This window comes from Chrysemys picta, chromosome 3 (genome assembly GCF_011386835.1).
Source record: "Chrysemys picta bellii isolate R12L10 chromosome 3, ASM1138683v2, whole genome shotgun sequence".
Lineage (NCBI taxonomy): Eukaryota > Metazoa > Chordata > Testudines > Emydidae > Chrysemys > Chrysemys picta.
The window spans coordinates 100,766,053-100,781,556 of NC_088793.1; the positions used below are offsets into that span (position 1 = coordinate 100,766,053).

At 41.4% G+C, this 15,504-nt stretch overlaps 1 protein-coding gene across 5 annotated transcripts in view; it reads right to left on the reverse strand.

Annotated features, from left to right (window-relative positions):
- The window catches only part of MSH5 (mutS homolog 5), a 210,006-nt gene that overhangs the window by 188,817 nt on the left and 5,685 nt on the right, over positions 1–15,504 (reverse strand). Inside the window, exon 2 of one of the 5 annotated variants that reach the window (XR_010599650.1) lies at positions 4,168–4,600. The exons of the other annotated variants lie outside the window; for them this stretch is intronic. The gene's annotated coding sequence lies outside the window, so the exon portion shown is untranslated. Of the gene's footprint in view, positions 1–4,167; positions 4,601–15,504 lie in introns of those variants that run through there. 5 annotated transcript variants of the gene reach the window in all.

Consider the following 15,504-nt stretch of genomic DNA (forward strand, 5'->3'; position numbering starts at 1 on the left):
TGATTCTGCAGCTAGTGCACACTGTGGAGGAGGAAAAAGGGAGGGTTTGTATTGCAGAGTAAAGTAAGGTCCTGGCTGGCTATTGTTTGTGCACATTGTGGAAGAAGTAGGTCTTAAAGATAAAGAGGGGGTAGTTGTCAACTGGATGAAGACACATATCTGCTGAAATGGTTGGATCTTAGCATCATAGAGTTTAAAGCCAGAATGGACCACCAGATCATATAATCTGATCTCCTGCATATCATAGGCCACCAACACCACTCAGTACCCACACATAAACCCTCACCCACAATTCAACCAACGTATTATAGCTCTTGGGAGACTAAACTCTTTTATGTGCCACAGGCAGAGAATACAAGGGACCAAGATGTGCCAGTGGTCCCTGAAATTGCAGGAAACTGATTAAGTGAGATACACTTCCAAACAAAAAGACCTCAAGTGAGCTTGATGACATTGCAGCAAGTGAAGTTGACTGCAGATGCTTTTTTTATTCCTGAAACAGTTAGTATGTTGTTGTGAGTGGACTGGAGTGGAAATTAGTACTCGCTACAAAACTCTTGCTGTGACTATTGGTGGTTTGTGGATTACGCATTAAACACTGGCTCCTACCATAGGGCCTAATAATGCAAGGCATTGAGTGGCTCTGCACCCTCAAGTCCTATTTAAATCAATGAAAGTCAGCCCCTCCCAGAAGAGATTCTTCACCTTTCAGAGCTTTTCACCTTGCTGATACCTCCAATAAAGCTGTCAACTGTTAAGATGTGGACTCACTGGCCATTAGGGAATGGACTGTGAACACTAGCTGATGCACATAAGCCATTAACAGCTATCTGAAAGACAGGAATGAATTTCACTCACTGATGAAAGTGCCAAGGCTGCATTTGAACTAGTGACTTAGAAATAGTGACTTATGGATAAGGTTTCATATCTGAGCCAAACACTCCCCCTCGTATTGGTAATGCTAGCTATTTGTATGATGATTTTCTGCCACATGACAGTAGTACACACAGTAGTTAATGTGACAGTTACTAAAACTGAGACACTATCTATCTGACCATATTTGCTAATTTCATTCTAGTGTCTGTTCTCTCAATCCAAACTTTAACTTGATTTCAGATGCTGAGCATGAACTAATATCTGACTAATCATTACAGTCTCTGCTACCATCTGGTGCATAGACGACAGGGAAATTCAATTTAAATCATTTATCACTGTTTCATGTAGGCTTTTGATCAAATGCCAATTGAACGGGCTAGGCAATAAACCAAGTTCCTAAAGGTAACATAAAATCTGTCTTTCTGACACCTTCTAATGGATGTCTAGTAATCAGCTCCATCTCAACAGGGCTGAAACAGAACTCATAATTTCAACCCCCAAACCTTCCCTGCTACCCCCTTTCTCAGTCACTGTGGACAACACCACCATCCTGCCTGTCATTCAGACCCATAACCTGGGTGTCCTTTTTGACTCAGCCCTCTCTCTAGGTCCTCACAGGCTATGTCTAAGTCTCACAACCTATCTTGCTGACCAATATTGTCTCACTGTTTTCTTGTATTCCCCTGTCTGTCTGTATCCATCTAATCTAAGTATAAGACAGGAGACATTTAGGGTAAAGACTCTTTGTTCTGTGTTTGTACAGCACCTAGCACAATGGTGTTAGTTTACATAAAGGGCTTTGCAGAGATCACTGGTGTTGGCTGTCTCTCTGTCTGCATTTAGATAACCTGAAAGACAGCCCACTGCAACTTGAGACCATTGCTCCTTTTTCTGTCATCTGCCAACACTGAGAATAGCCTAGATACATCCTCTTTGGAACCCCCCTTCAGGTAGTTGAAGACGGCTATCAAATTCCCCCTCACTCTTCTCTTCTGCAGACTAAATAACCCCAGTTCCCTCAGCTTCTCCTCGTAAGTCATGTGCCCCAGCCCCCTAATCATTTCCATTGCCCTCCGCTGGACTCTCTCCAATTTGTCTACATCCCTTCTGTAGTGGGGGGACCAAAACTGGACACAATACTCCAGGTGTGGCCTCACCAGTGCCGAATAGAGGTGAATAATCACTTCCCCTCGATCTGCTGGCAATGCTCCTACTAATACAGCAATACTAATATGCCATTGGCCTTCTTGGCAACAAGGGCACACTGCTGACTCATATCCAGCTTCTGGTCCACTGTAATCCCCAGGTCCTTTTCTGCAGAACTGCTGCTTAGCCAGTCGGTCCCCAGTCTGTAGCAGTGCATGGGGTTCGTCCTTCCTACGTGCAGGACTCTGCACTTGTCCTTGTTGAACCTCATCAGATTTCTTTTGGCCCACTCCTCCAATTTGTGTAGGTCACTCTGGACCCTATCCATACCCTCCAGCGTATCTACCTCTCCCTCCAGTTTAGCATCATCTGTGAACTTGCTGAGGGTGCAATTAATCCCATCATCCAGATCATTAATAAAGATGTTGAACAAAACCGGCCCCAGGACCAACCCCTGGGGCACTCCACTTGATACCGGCTGCCAACTAGACATCGAGCTGTTGATCACTACCTGTTGAGCCCGACAATCTAGCCAGCTTTCTATCCACCTTATAATCCATTCATCCAATCCTTACTTTTTTAACTTGCTTGCAAGAATACTGTGGGAGACCATATCAGAAGCTTTGCTAAAGTCAAGATATATCACATCCACCACTTTCCCCATATCCACAGAGCCAGTTATCTCATCATAGAAGGCAATCAGGTTGGTCAGGCATGACTTGCCCTTGGTGAATCCATGTTGACTGTTCCTGATCACCTTCCTCTCCTCCAAGTGCTTCAAAATGTATTCCTCGAGGACCTGCTCCATGATTTTGCCAAGGACTTAAGTGAGACTGACTGGTCTGTAGTTCCCCGGGTTCTCTTTCTTCCCTTTTTAAAATATGGGCACTATATTTGCCTTTTTCCAATCATGCGGGACCTCCCCTGATCACCACAATTTTTCAAAGATAATGGCCAAGGGCTCTGCAATCACATCATCCAACTCCCTCAGCACCCTTGGATGCATTAGATCTGGACCCATGGACTTGTGCATGTCCAGCTTTTCTAAAAGGTCCTTAACCTGTTCTTTCACCACTGAGGGCTGCTCACCTCCTCCCCATACTGTGTTGCCCAGTGCAGCAGTCTGGGTGCTGACCTTGTCTGTGAAGACTGAGGCAATCATAGATGAGGAAATTCAGATCAATTATATTTTACTATGGTTAAGGTTGTGACAAATAGATAATGCGAATACATTTTTATCCTAAACATAATGTCTTCTTTTTCCAGGGGCTTATGGTCATCAAACCTTAACTTATTTCAGCTGGTTTGTTCTTTAAGCAATATGGATTTATTAGGCAGCCTCATTATTTTTCAAATAAGAACAAGCTCAGGTGAGTACCTCTCCATTTTTCTGGACCACTCCACTCTGGCATGTATGGTGGTAGTGCTTTAATTATGCTTTAATTATGACAAAAAGGTAAATGTGACATAGGGCCAAAAAGGTTAAGCAACTTGCAAGCTAATTGATCCTGATTCAACCTTTAGAGACATATTAGTAGATAATGTTTGTGTCTTGTGTGTTTACATATATATTGTTAAAGGTTGACAGTGTAATAAAACAGTTCCTGTCTATGTGTATTCTGTGAAGATCTTAACATTTAAATGTACTTATATCACTGTCTTAATTTCTCTTTGAAGTTTGTAAAATGGTGGGAGATAGGTAATTGCCTTATGTTAATCCATGTAGCTAATTACATGGAAATAGAAAGTTACTTCAAAAGCCTGTTGTTCACCCAAGGACTGGTGCTGTCAAGAGGCTGCAAAAATCTCTATTAAAAACTCTTGGGACCTGATCCTTTCATCTCAAATCTGCTTAAGCTTTATTCAGGGGAAGTTTGAGTAGTAAAACTGAGATCTCCAGCCCCATCTACGTTGCTCTAATAATGAATATTTGGATATTGGATGATAACCTGATGAACTGATTCTGAAAAAGACTCTTTGCAATTCTAAAGCTCACCATCTCTACTATGAAACTGACCTAAGGACTCCGTTCATGTCTTTTAACCAATACTCTATCTCTTTTTTCTTTTTTAATAAATGTTAGTTTGGTTAATAAGAATTGGCTGTAAGCATGTATTTAGGCAAGATCTGAAATATTCATGAACCTGGGAGGTAATGTGTCCAGTCCTTTGGAATTGGTAGAACTTTTTATATGATGAACAAGACTTTCAATAATCATCATTATATTTGACTTGGCTGTCTGGGTGGAAGCCCAAGGCTGGGTTGTTTTAAGGGAACTGTGTTTTGGCTTCTGGATAACCAGTAAGGCATTGTCAAAGCTGTTTTGTTGCTGGCTTTGTAAATCTGAGTATCAGAATAACCACCAGTTTGGGGGATTGTCTGCCCCATTCTTTGCAGTGTACCCTAATTGAGCAACCTCAGTGTTCCCCGCCCTTCCCGGAACCCCGGTCACAGTAAGCAAATTGAAAAAGACAACAGAAGAAAGATCTTTGCAAGTGGACTTACAGTAGCCAGCCCATCACAAAGAAAAGTCAGATCCACTTAGATGTTTTGTCACTTTGCCTCTAGTAGCTGAAGGCTAGAAAAGAAAAAAAATACATTGAGTGCTAGTAGTAGGGTTGCCAACCCTCCAGGATTGTCCTGGAATTAAAGATTAATCTTTAATTAAAGATTATGTTATGTGATGAACTTCCAGGAATATGTCCAACCAAAATTGTGAACCAATCAGGCATGGCTACGTTGAAATCTCCTGGGAGACCCCAGAATTTGGAGGGGTCCTAAAGAGCCATTCAAGCAGTCTTAGATTAACCACAGAACTCATTGATTTTAGAGCTACATGAATATTTAGTTTGTGGCAAACTGAGGTAAACTTTAGTCTCTTTGAGATGAGACTAAATCAAACCACATTAACAAACTGAAGCACATCAGCAGGGTCCACATGGACAGTTAGTCTGTGGCAGGCTAGTTTGGAGTAGGTTCACACCCAAGCTTGCTGCTAAGTGTTCGTGTAGACAAGCCCTGAGTCCTGGCTGGTCGGGGTCTAGGCCCACCAGAACTTGAATCCATAGATCCATCTGAGGGGGGCTGATTTTTGGAGATGAACAGGGAGGCTCAAGAGGTGAGGATTCAGGTGAGAGCCTGAGCCTAGCCTCAGCTGCCCTCTGTTATGTCTGAATTAAACACAACTTATGAAGTGTGGTCTAAAATACCCCATTACGAACAGTGGAGGCATGTGCTAAATTAAAACACAAGTGGTAGCAAATGCAGAGTTGTCTACTCATCATTCCCCCTCTCAGACTGTTATGCCCAGCACCAATCAGTTTCTGGTAAAATACTTCCCAGTTCCTGCTGAAATTCAAGGCTGGCCAGTATTACAATATCAACAGCTTGAAAGTTGAAGCTAGACAAATTCAGACTGGAAATAAGGTATCAGTTTTTAACAGTGAGGGTTTAACCATTGGAACAATTTACCAAGGATTGTGGTGGATTCTCCATCACTGGCAATTTTTAAATCAGGATTGGATGTTTTTCGAAAAGATCTGCTCTAGGAATTCTTTTGAGGCAGTTCTGTGGCCTGTGTTATAGAGGAGGGCAGGCTAGAAATGATCACAGTGGTCCCTTCTGGCCTTGGAATCCCATTCATATCCTTAGAGTTAGAAAAATGGCTATTATAATAACACACAATGCACTACATCACTAAGCAGGGAGTTGGTAATGTATTTGTTTAGCCCATTCAGGTCCCCCTAGCAGTATTCCATACATAATTCATCAGCCGTGTACATTTATCAGAGCAGAAGACTTTTTAGTGCTATTTTTTTTTAACTGCTCTTCACATCTGTTGATTTGATACACTTTGTATACAATAAAAACAACGAGAAGTCCTTGTGGCACCTTAGAGACTAACAAATTTATTTGGGCATAAATAAGTTTCTAAGGTGCCACAAGGACTCCTCATTGTTTTTGCTGATACAGACTACAGATACTACCACTTTGTGTACAATGTCATTATTACATTTCCACCTTCCAGCAAACTCTCCAGTTTGCTTTCATTACACTATGTCTTATTTTTCACATAGTAAAGCTGTGAGGGTGAGTTTTAAAAGAAAAAAAAAGTTATTGAAAAAAAATACAGAAACTGCTGTACTTTGAAGTTCTTGTGATAATGTAACAGGTCACAAGAAGGTGCTGGAATAGCAAAAACAGAATTTATTTTTCACTGAAGGATGGAACGAATACAAAGCTTCTACTGTATGATTCTAGCAGGGAAACATGATTTTAACAGGATCCAAATCCTGTTTAGAGTGACCAGATAAGAAGTCTTTGTGCATTATTATATGTTTGAATGACTGGATGATTTAGGGGATTAGCTGTTTAATTTTATTTAGCTATAGCCCTCATTATTCTAGTATATGAGCACATCAGAAAAGCTAATCCTGAGGACACCCAGAAGGAAAGGAAGTATTATCAGCTTCCATTTTATAGATGATGGTCCCTTCTGACTTTAAAGTCAGAGTAACCCAAGGCACAGAAAGTTTACATGACAACCATGGTCATATAAGAAGTTTGTTGTATTGCTGGGAATAGAACCCAAGTCTCTAGCTGCTGAGGTGTGTGCCTAAACCACAGGACCACTCTACCCCAATATAGCTGTAGGTCATCAGTTCAACTTCCTCCTAGACTGGTTGTTGCTGAAAGCCCAGCGAGAATGCATGAAGTCGAGAGCCTTGAGTGCAGAACTACCATCACAATTGGCCCCTTCAGTGTCAGTAAAACAAGCCAAGGTATGGATGGATATGGCAACTGAGCTGTACTCTCTCCTAAAAGTGGTCACACCTGAACTAAGGGATGCATGCTGGCACTGGGAGGAGCTTTGCAATCTTGTTGTACCTCACTGTAGACAGGACATTCAGTGAAATTCTTCACTGTGAATGTGACTTTTACTCTGTTGATTTAAAGCTTCAGCCACAAAGGGAAAAAAGACCTTTTAATCTGTATCTTGACACAAATGTTGGCATACAATTACTAATTATCTATAATTACCAATAGTTATCACCCCTCTGGTGAACCATAAGCAGTTTATTTTCTATACTTTTCTTCTCTTAAACATTTCTGAAGAGCCTTAACTGTATAAGAAATGGTACATGACCAACTTCCTCACTCGATAATTTATTCTATGTAAATCTGTATACTAGATTATTTACTTCCAGAATACAGATCCTGTTAAGCATTGCTTGTTTGCTTGGGGTTGTTTAGTTTTTTATATTAAGTATAATTCTGAAGCCCCACTGTCACAGATTTTCCTCACACTGGTGTAAATCAGTTGTTACTCCACTGAAATCAGTTACACTATGTAAATCTTCTCTCAGTAAGAAGAAAATCAGGCCCTCACAGAACCATCAGGGCATGTATACTTATCCGAACGTCCTTATCTGAACTGCCAGAGCTGTAAAATCAACTGCCATCTTTATCCCTAACTCCTACTCCTTCCTTCTCCCAAATGAAGCTTCTCCCACTTTCTAGTTTTCCTAGGGTAGGTCTACACTTACCTCTGGGTCCGGCGGTAAGCAATCGATCTTCTGGGATCGATCCCGGAAGTGGTCGGTGTCAATGCCGGTACTCCAGCTCGGCGAGAAGAGTACACGGCATCGACGGGGGAGCCTGCCTGCCGCGTCTGGACCCGCGGTAAGTTCGAACTAAGGTACTTTGAATTCAGCTACGTTATTAACGTAGCTGAATTTGCGTACTTTAGTTCGAAGTGGGGGGTTAGTGTGGACCAGGCTCTATAGTCCCCTCCACTGAGTAGTGGAAGATTCTAGTCTTCCTAGTGTGGCAATCTCAGCGCACTGTGGGCCTGCACAGAAGCACTTTGACCTTTGTGCTAGTTCCATTATAGTCTTTACTTGACCCCCCCTACACGTTATCTCTGCTATGTTTGCTCATATTTGAAGGGAGGAGCTGTGAACTGGCAGCCCGGGAGTGAGTTACAGCAGGAAGGTAAGCAAAGGGGAGAAAAGGATTCCCCAGCTGGGATTCTGATGGCAGACTAGATGTGAGTCAGACTAGAGATGGGTTCAAACTAAAACCCCAGATACAAATACCTCTGAACTTCCAAATCCACACTTCACAGATGGGCCACACATCAGGAATAGGCCAAACCAAAACCCAGCTTGCCACCTCTCAACCCTTTTTGAGCCAAACTTCTTCACTTGAGCCCATCTCTAACCCTGACTCAGCCAGGCATTTACAGCCAGAAATCTTAGCAAGGTGCTTCCTAGTAGATCCCTCTTAGCTCTTAGGAAGTGGCCAAGTTCAAAGGTGTTAAATACCTGTGGTTCAGCCAGTGCCTTAAGAATCAATATATGCAGAGATACACATCTCTGAGCACACACTGAATATTTGCTTTAAACAAGTTTGCTTTCAAAGAGCATCAGCTTATTCTTTACATGGGGTTTCTGTGCCTTCCCTTGAACAAAGCAAGGTCAGCTTGTTTTTAAACTTTGATGGGCAGGTTACTTTACAGCATATTGTTCTCTGTGATGCAACTCCTTTCAATGGGAGCTGTGTTTAGCTTTTGGCAAAGAGAAGCAAAATAATTGGCACAAATGGGGCCTAAAAGAATCTGGGTGGGAAATCGCCTTGTTTTCATCCCAGAACAAAGCATACACTGTATAAATAATGTCATCAAGCAGCTATCTCAATGAATTGATTAGCTGGGAATTGTCTTGTTTACATTCAGTAGCAGTCAAGACACCAACAGCCAACTGTGTGGCATTTGTCTTTACTGTAATAATACCCATATTGCACATTTTGTCTTCAAAGAAATGTGTAGACTTAAAATCACAACCTTGTTTTACAGAAGGGGAAACAAGTACAGAGAGGCTAAGTGACATAAACAAGAATACAAAGGTAGATCAATGTCAGAGGTGGGTTTGGGACAGAGGTTAAGAAGTCAGGAGTCATGGAGACTGGATGGCTCAGGGCAATGGCATATACAGAGTCTTTCAGCTGCAGGTCACTATTTTGTATCCATCACAGTTTGGTAGTTGTCATTGCCCTTCACCTAGACACCCAAGTCAAAAATGTTATCTTATTCATCATATAAAAAAGTTCTACTAATCCCAAAGGATCTGACACATTACCTCCCAGGTTAATGAATATTCCAGATCTTATCCAAATACATGCTTACAGCCAATTCTTATTAACTAAACTAAAATTTATTAAAAAAAGGAGAGAAAAAATTGGTTAAAAGATCAGTATACATACAGACATGAGTTCAATTTTTGAGGTCCAGATTCTTAGCAGAGATGGTGAGCTTTGTAGTTGCAAAGAGTTCTTTCAGAAATAGTTCATAAGTTATAGTCCAATTTTTATATTCAGGGTGGCCCAGTCAGAAATGGGATTTCAGTCCTTATGACTTAGGCTTCCTCTGCACGAAACCTCAAGCAGATCTGAGATAAAAAGGATTGGGACCCAAACATCTTTATACAATTTCAGGCCTTCTTGTGACAGCTTGGAGTCCTTCAGTGAACAATAGGTACTCATGTGGACTTTGAAGTGGACCCATTTCCTAACCATCACTGGTAATTATTCACACAGATTAACATAAGGCAATTGCCTGTTTTTTCACCATTCACAGATGATTTGCTATACATTTCAAAGAGAGATGAATACAGCGATATCCTATGTTTACAGTTCATTTAAATGATAAGATGTCCTTTTGATCTCTGAATTAACAGAATACAGCATAGATAGGGATTGTTTGATTACATTTTTCAGAGTAGCAGCCAACTCTGAGAGGCCAATTAAGTAAGAGAAAAAAAAATATTTTTTGAAGTGATAATCAAGCTAGCCCAGTACAGACAGTTTGATAAGAAGTGTGAGAATACTTAATTGGCCTCTCAGAGTTGGTAAGACAACTCCCACCTGTTCATGCTCTCTGTATGTGTGTATATATATCTCCTCAATATATGTTCCACTCTATATGCAGCCGAAGAAGTGGGCAGTAGCCCACGAAAGCTTATGCTCTAATAAATTTGTTAGTCTCTAAGGTGCCACAAGTACTCCTGTTCTTTTTTATTACATTGTTGACCTCTACTAATATATATTGTGACAGACCCAGACCAGTGGGGTACAGGAGTCTGGTAGAGGGCAAATATACTGGTCACTGGATGAGTAGTTTTCTGTTCCCTGAGTGACCAGAGCAGGGGCTGCACTAGAGTAATCAGGAACTGCTAGAACCAGTTAAGGCAGGCAGGCAGGCTCATTAGGACACCGGGAGCCAATTAAGAGAAGCTTCTAGAATCAATTAAGGCAGGCTAATCAGGGCACCTGGGTTTTAAAAAGGAGCTCACTTCAGTTTGTGGTGGGAGTGGGAGGAGCTAGGAGCAAGAGGTGCAAGGAGCTGAGGCTGTGCTGCTGGAGCAGCAGTACCACCACCAATAATGTTATCAGACACCAGGAGGAAGGTCCTGTGGTGAGAATAAGGAAGGTGTTTGGAGGAGGCCATGGGGAAGTAGCCCAGGGAGTTGTAGCTGTCATGCAGCTGTTACAGGAGGCACAGCTGCAGTCCATAGGGCTCTGGGCTGGAACCTGGAGTAGAGGGTGGGCCTGGGTTTCCCCCCAAACCTCCCAATTGACCTGGACTGTGGGTTCTTCCAGAGGGGAAGGTCTCTAGGCTGTTCCCCAACCCACATGATGAATCTCTGAGGCAAGAAAATCTGCCAATAAGCGCAGGACCCACCAAGATAGAGGAGGAACTTTGTCACAATATGTAAATACACAAAAACACAAACATCATCTGCCCATATGTTTTTAAGGGTTGAATTTGAGTTGATGCATGACTTGAAAGGATTAAGTGTCCTAACTCCTTTTCAGCTTTTGAACTTTTCTTCTCTGCAGAGGTGTTTGTGATTCATAGGAGGGAAAAAAACACAATTAAAACAACATACATGAATTTGGCAGAGGTTAGTGACTGCAATGGAAAGAGCTACTTCATTAAACTACTTTTGTTCCAAATGTTTTCACTGTTTAACAGTCACTGTGTGGTTTATATTCTATTGCAGACTGTAGGAGGTTTCATTTTGCTTTGTCACCAGCAATGACTGCTATGAGGCTTGTGATGGATTCCCTACAGGGCTGATTAACTAAAGGTGATAGCAGCATTAGCAAGTGGGGTTATTAGCAACTGCTGAAAAATGCATTCATAAGGAGGAGAGAAGATGAATTTTAAAAAGTTCACAAAAGCATATGCTGGGAAGTCTTAGTTTGTCCAAAAATAGTTATAGGGGGTTTATTAATTTAGAATGAGAGCAGATAAGAGCATGAAGCTTTGTGTGTTCTAGGTTATTGTTTTCCAATGAACTAACCTGAAGACACCCTGGATAACAGATGTCAAAGAAAGTTTCAGCTAGAGAGGATATTTCACAGAAACTACTGTACATACAGAACAGATGTGTACTCTGCTAATTAAACTTCATAAATGTACTGAATATTTACATAGGATCCTGCAAACAAACCATCAGTGAGAGGTAAATTAGAGGTGTGGTTCCGGTCTTCCAAGGGGTAAATCAACTCCTCTAGATATTTGCCTACTTTTACAGCAGGCTACATAAAAAGCACTAGTGAAGTCAGTACAAACTAAAATTTCATACAGACAATGAGTTGTTTATACTGCGCTATATACTATACCCTGAAATGTAAGTAGAATATTTATATTCAACTTGATTTATTTTATAATTGTATGGTAAAATGAGGAAATCAGCAGTTTTTCGGTAATGGTGCTCTATGACACTTCTGTATTTTTATGTCTGATTTTTGGAAGCAAGTACTTTTTAAGTGAGGTGTAACATGGGGGTACACAAGACAAATCAGACTCCTGAAAGGGGTACAGAAGTCTGGAAAGGTGAGAGCCACTGGATTAGAGGCATAAGGTGAAAAAATCCTTGGAAGTTTTGCCTTTTACTTCAATGGGGCCACAATTTCACCCATAATGTTGAGCAATCATTTAGGGCAACAATTCTCAAACTGTGGGTTGGGACCGTAAAGTGGGCCAATTTTAATGGGGTTGCCAGGGCTGGCTTAGACTTGCTGGGGCCTGGGGCCAAAGCCCGAGCCCCACTGCCTAGGGCTGAAGCCAAAGCCCGAGGGCTTCAGCCCTGGGCAGCAGAGCTCAGGTCACAGACCCCTCTGCCTAGGGCTAAAGCCCTTGGGTTTGCCCTCCCTCCTCCCCCCCAATCCAGAGCAGTGGTGCTCGGGCAGGCTCAGACTTTGGTCTCCACTCCTGTGGTCGTGTAGTAATTTTTGTTGTCAGAAGGGGGTCATGGTGGAATGAAGTTTGAGAACCATGATTTAGGGCCATTTTGAGAATGTTTGAGCTATAATTATATTCAGAAAGGATCTGATCCAAAGTGTATTGAAATCAATGGGCTTTAGATTAGGCCCTAAGGCAAGAGTTGACCCTATTTTAACAAATTTAGGTGAGGGATCCCTCTTAAAAAATGCATAATTCCCCAACTCCCATTCTGTAGCTGTGTGTGTGTATGTTAGATGCCTACAAACAACTCTTTATTAGAGGTATTTAAATGAAATAAAGTATCTAGAACATCCACTTGTGTCCAGGGTTATTGGAAATGACTGACTTGTTCAGTTTCCAAAGAAAGATGTCAGTGCAATGTGTGAACAAAGATTAAGGGCCCAGTCCTGCCAGGTTGTAATAGCCCTTTACTCTTTTAAATGGAAGTTCATGCACTCAGCACCTTGCAAAATAAGGTCCTAAAATAACATCTATATCAGGGGTCGGCAACCTCTGGCACGCGGCTCATCAGGGTAAGCACCCTGGCGGGCCAGGCCAGTTTGTTTACCTGCTGTGTCTGCGTGTTTGGCCGATCGCAGCTCCCACTGGATGTGGTTCGCCACTCCAGGCCAATGGGGGCTGCGGGAAGCAGCACGGGCCGAGGGATGTGCTGGCCGCGGCTTCCCGCCACCCCCATCAACCCATCTTAAAGGTAATCTACAGGTGAGAATGGTAGAAGTCAATCAGAACTCTTCTTAGATTATTCATCCAGTTACTCCTAAAATCACTGTTATAAGGCTGACAGTGAGTCTAACGATCAAAACTCTCACAACTGCTTCCAAGCTAGGATTCTCCCACCATCATCCATTTTAAAAAATGTGATTTATTCAAGGCTGTTGCTGGGATGCCCCAAATCAACAGTGTCAAATCACTCCTGAGATTGTCCTACCAGTTTTTAATGTCTGAACTCAACAGCCAGGTACAAAGAGAAAAACAACTTTCCGAAAAGCTAGTGGTTGGCTGCAACCAATGGCATGTTTATTTTTACAGCCATCTTTTCAGTAGATAAAGGCTACTTGTTCATAACTACATTTACAAATGGGTATTTAGATGTCTAACATACCCACTTGAGCATACAATCTAAGGCACATTTTTGCACATAAAACCAACAGAAAACATGGCTAGTAGTAATTACAAAAATCCAGAAAATATTGAAGGAAAAATATACAAATCAACAATTCACAATTTATTTTTTACATGCTTCTATTTAATTGGCCAGAGTTCAATTTTTTAAAGTTAATTTAAAATATATTGCACATCACAGTAGTATATAGTTAGTAGACTATTTATATTTAGTTTTCCTTTTTAAAATTATTATGTGGCTTTGTATAAATTGCTAGAAGAGATGTTCTCATCTTTATAGAGTTTGTTTTTTAGAAAGTGTTCAAGAACAGTGTCTGCGATAGACAGGGCCGGCTCCAGGCATCAGCCGACCAAGCACATGCTTGGGGCTGCACGTTGTAAGGGGCAGCCCTCAGATTTTTTGTTTGTTTGTTTGATTTTGGTTCAGTGGGGCAGCGCTTGGGGTGGGTGGGGGTTGTTACGGCGGGGCGTGCTTTTTTGTGTGTGTTTGTTTTTTGCTTGGGGCGGCAAAAAAGTTAGAGCCGGTCCTGGCAATAGAAGCTCTTTTTATATAAAATTGAAAGAAAGTCAGAACGAATGTTCCCTAAGCTGTACTATATTAAGAAACCACAAAACATCATAATATATAACTAAACAGAGAAGGCAATAATTTGTATTCTTTGAAATCTGTATAATTGGGGTTTAAACATATTTTAAATAATCCTTTAATCATTTAATTGCATATTTCTCTTTTAGTCATTGATATTTTCCAACACGTTATCATTTTCATATATATATATATATATATACACACACACACACACACCCCTAATGATAACATGTTGGAAAATATCTATATCTATAAAATGTCTGCAGAAACAACAGCAATGGGGGAGAGAGAGAAATGGAAAACAGAAAACTGGCTTATACCTCAAAATAGGAAAGTAGTTCAAACTGATTATAGTGAAAATTTTGCTGGCCTCTGATAAACATGAGCCCTGGCAGCATAATGTCTCTGCACTTCAGTTCTGAAAACAGAAATCTTGTCTGTTCCCTTAATTCTGATTTATTCTTTTCTGAACAAACAGAATGATAAAATGTTACCATAATTTTTATAAGCATCTTTGATGGGTCATAGGACTATATTGATATGGTGACTGAACTTGTGGATGTCAGATGCAAGGTAAAGTGCAGTATATACAACAGCTTAATTTGGTAAAGATTTTATTAAAACAATTTCTCATTCAGAGGCTCAGACATTCTTCACTGTGATAAACTACTTAGACTTCAGCAACTATAAGACTGATCCAAAGCCCACTGAACTCTGCGGAAATCTTTCCATTAACTTCAGCGGGCTTTGGACCCATCCCTTAAAGAAGATCTCAGAGGGCAGGAAATGCATTAGGTCTCTCTAACTTGCCATGTCAACCCTAGCATGAACTTATGTCAATGTACACTATGAAACTTTGAGTGTGCAGTAGCAGGGTCAACAGGACAACTTAGTGTGCAGCAGGCCAGTGTGGGGTAGATTTACATCCTGGCTTTATAATTGGTTCATATGCCAGTTTCTGGTTGCTGTGAGATCAGCATTCTCATACTCCCACTTAATCTCCTCCCTGATCTAACAGGGAGCAATTTCTGGTTGAGGAGAGACACTCACGAGCATTTGTAACCCACTTCCAAATGGGTAGACAAATTTGTAACAAATATTTAGCTGTAAGATCTGAGAATTCCATTTGACATCTTTTAATTAATGTTACATCTTATGCAGAACATCTACATTCAATCAGGGAATAACTCTAAAAAATTATTTATTTGAACAGCAGTCGCTCAGTGAAAGTGGTGCCATGTGGTTGCTGAAGCCTGGTAATTGGACATGGGAGCCTAGTCTGGCCTGGGGACCTCATGTCTCCGGTTTTCTTTTAGCAGTTGCAGGCACTGCTGCCCTCATACAGCTTCAGATAGTCTTTTGTGCTGAGGCAGCTGGTGCAGGCACTGCACTGCAAACAGCCAGTAAGGTGGCAGCACTTAGCTTTTTATTTAGCAGGTATCACCATGGAATCTAAGAG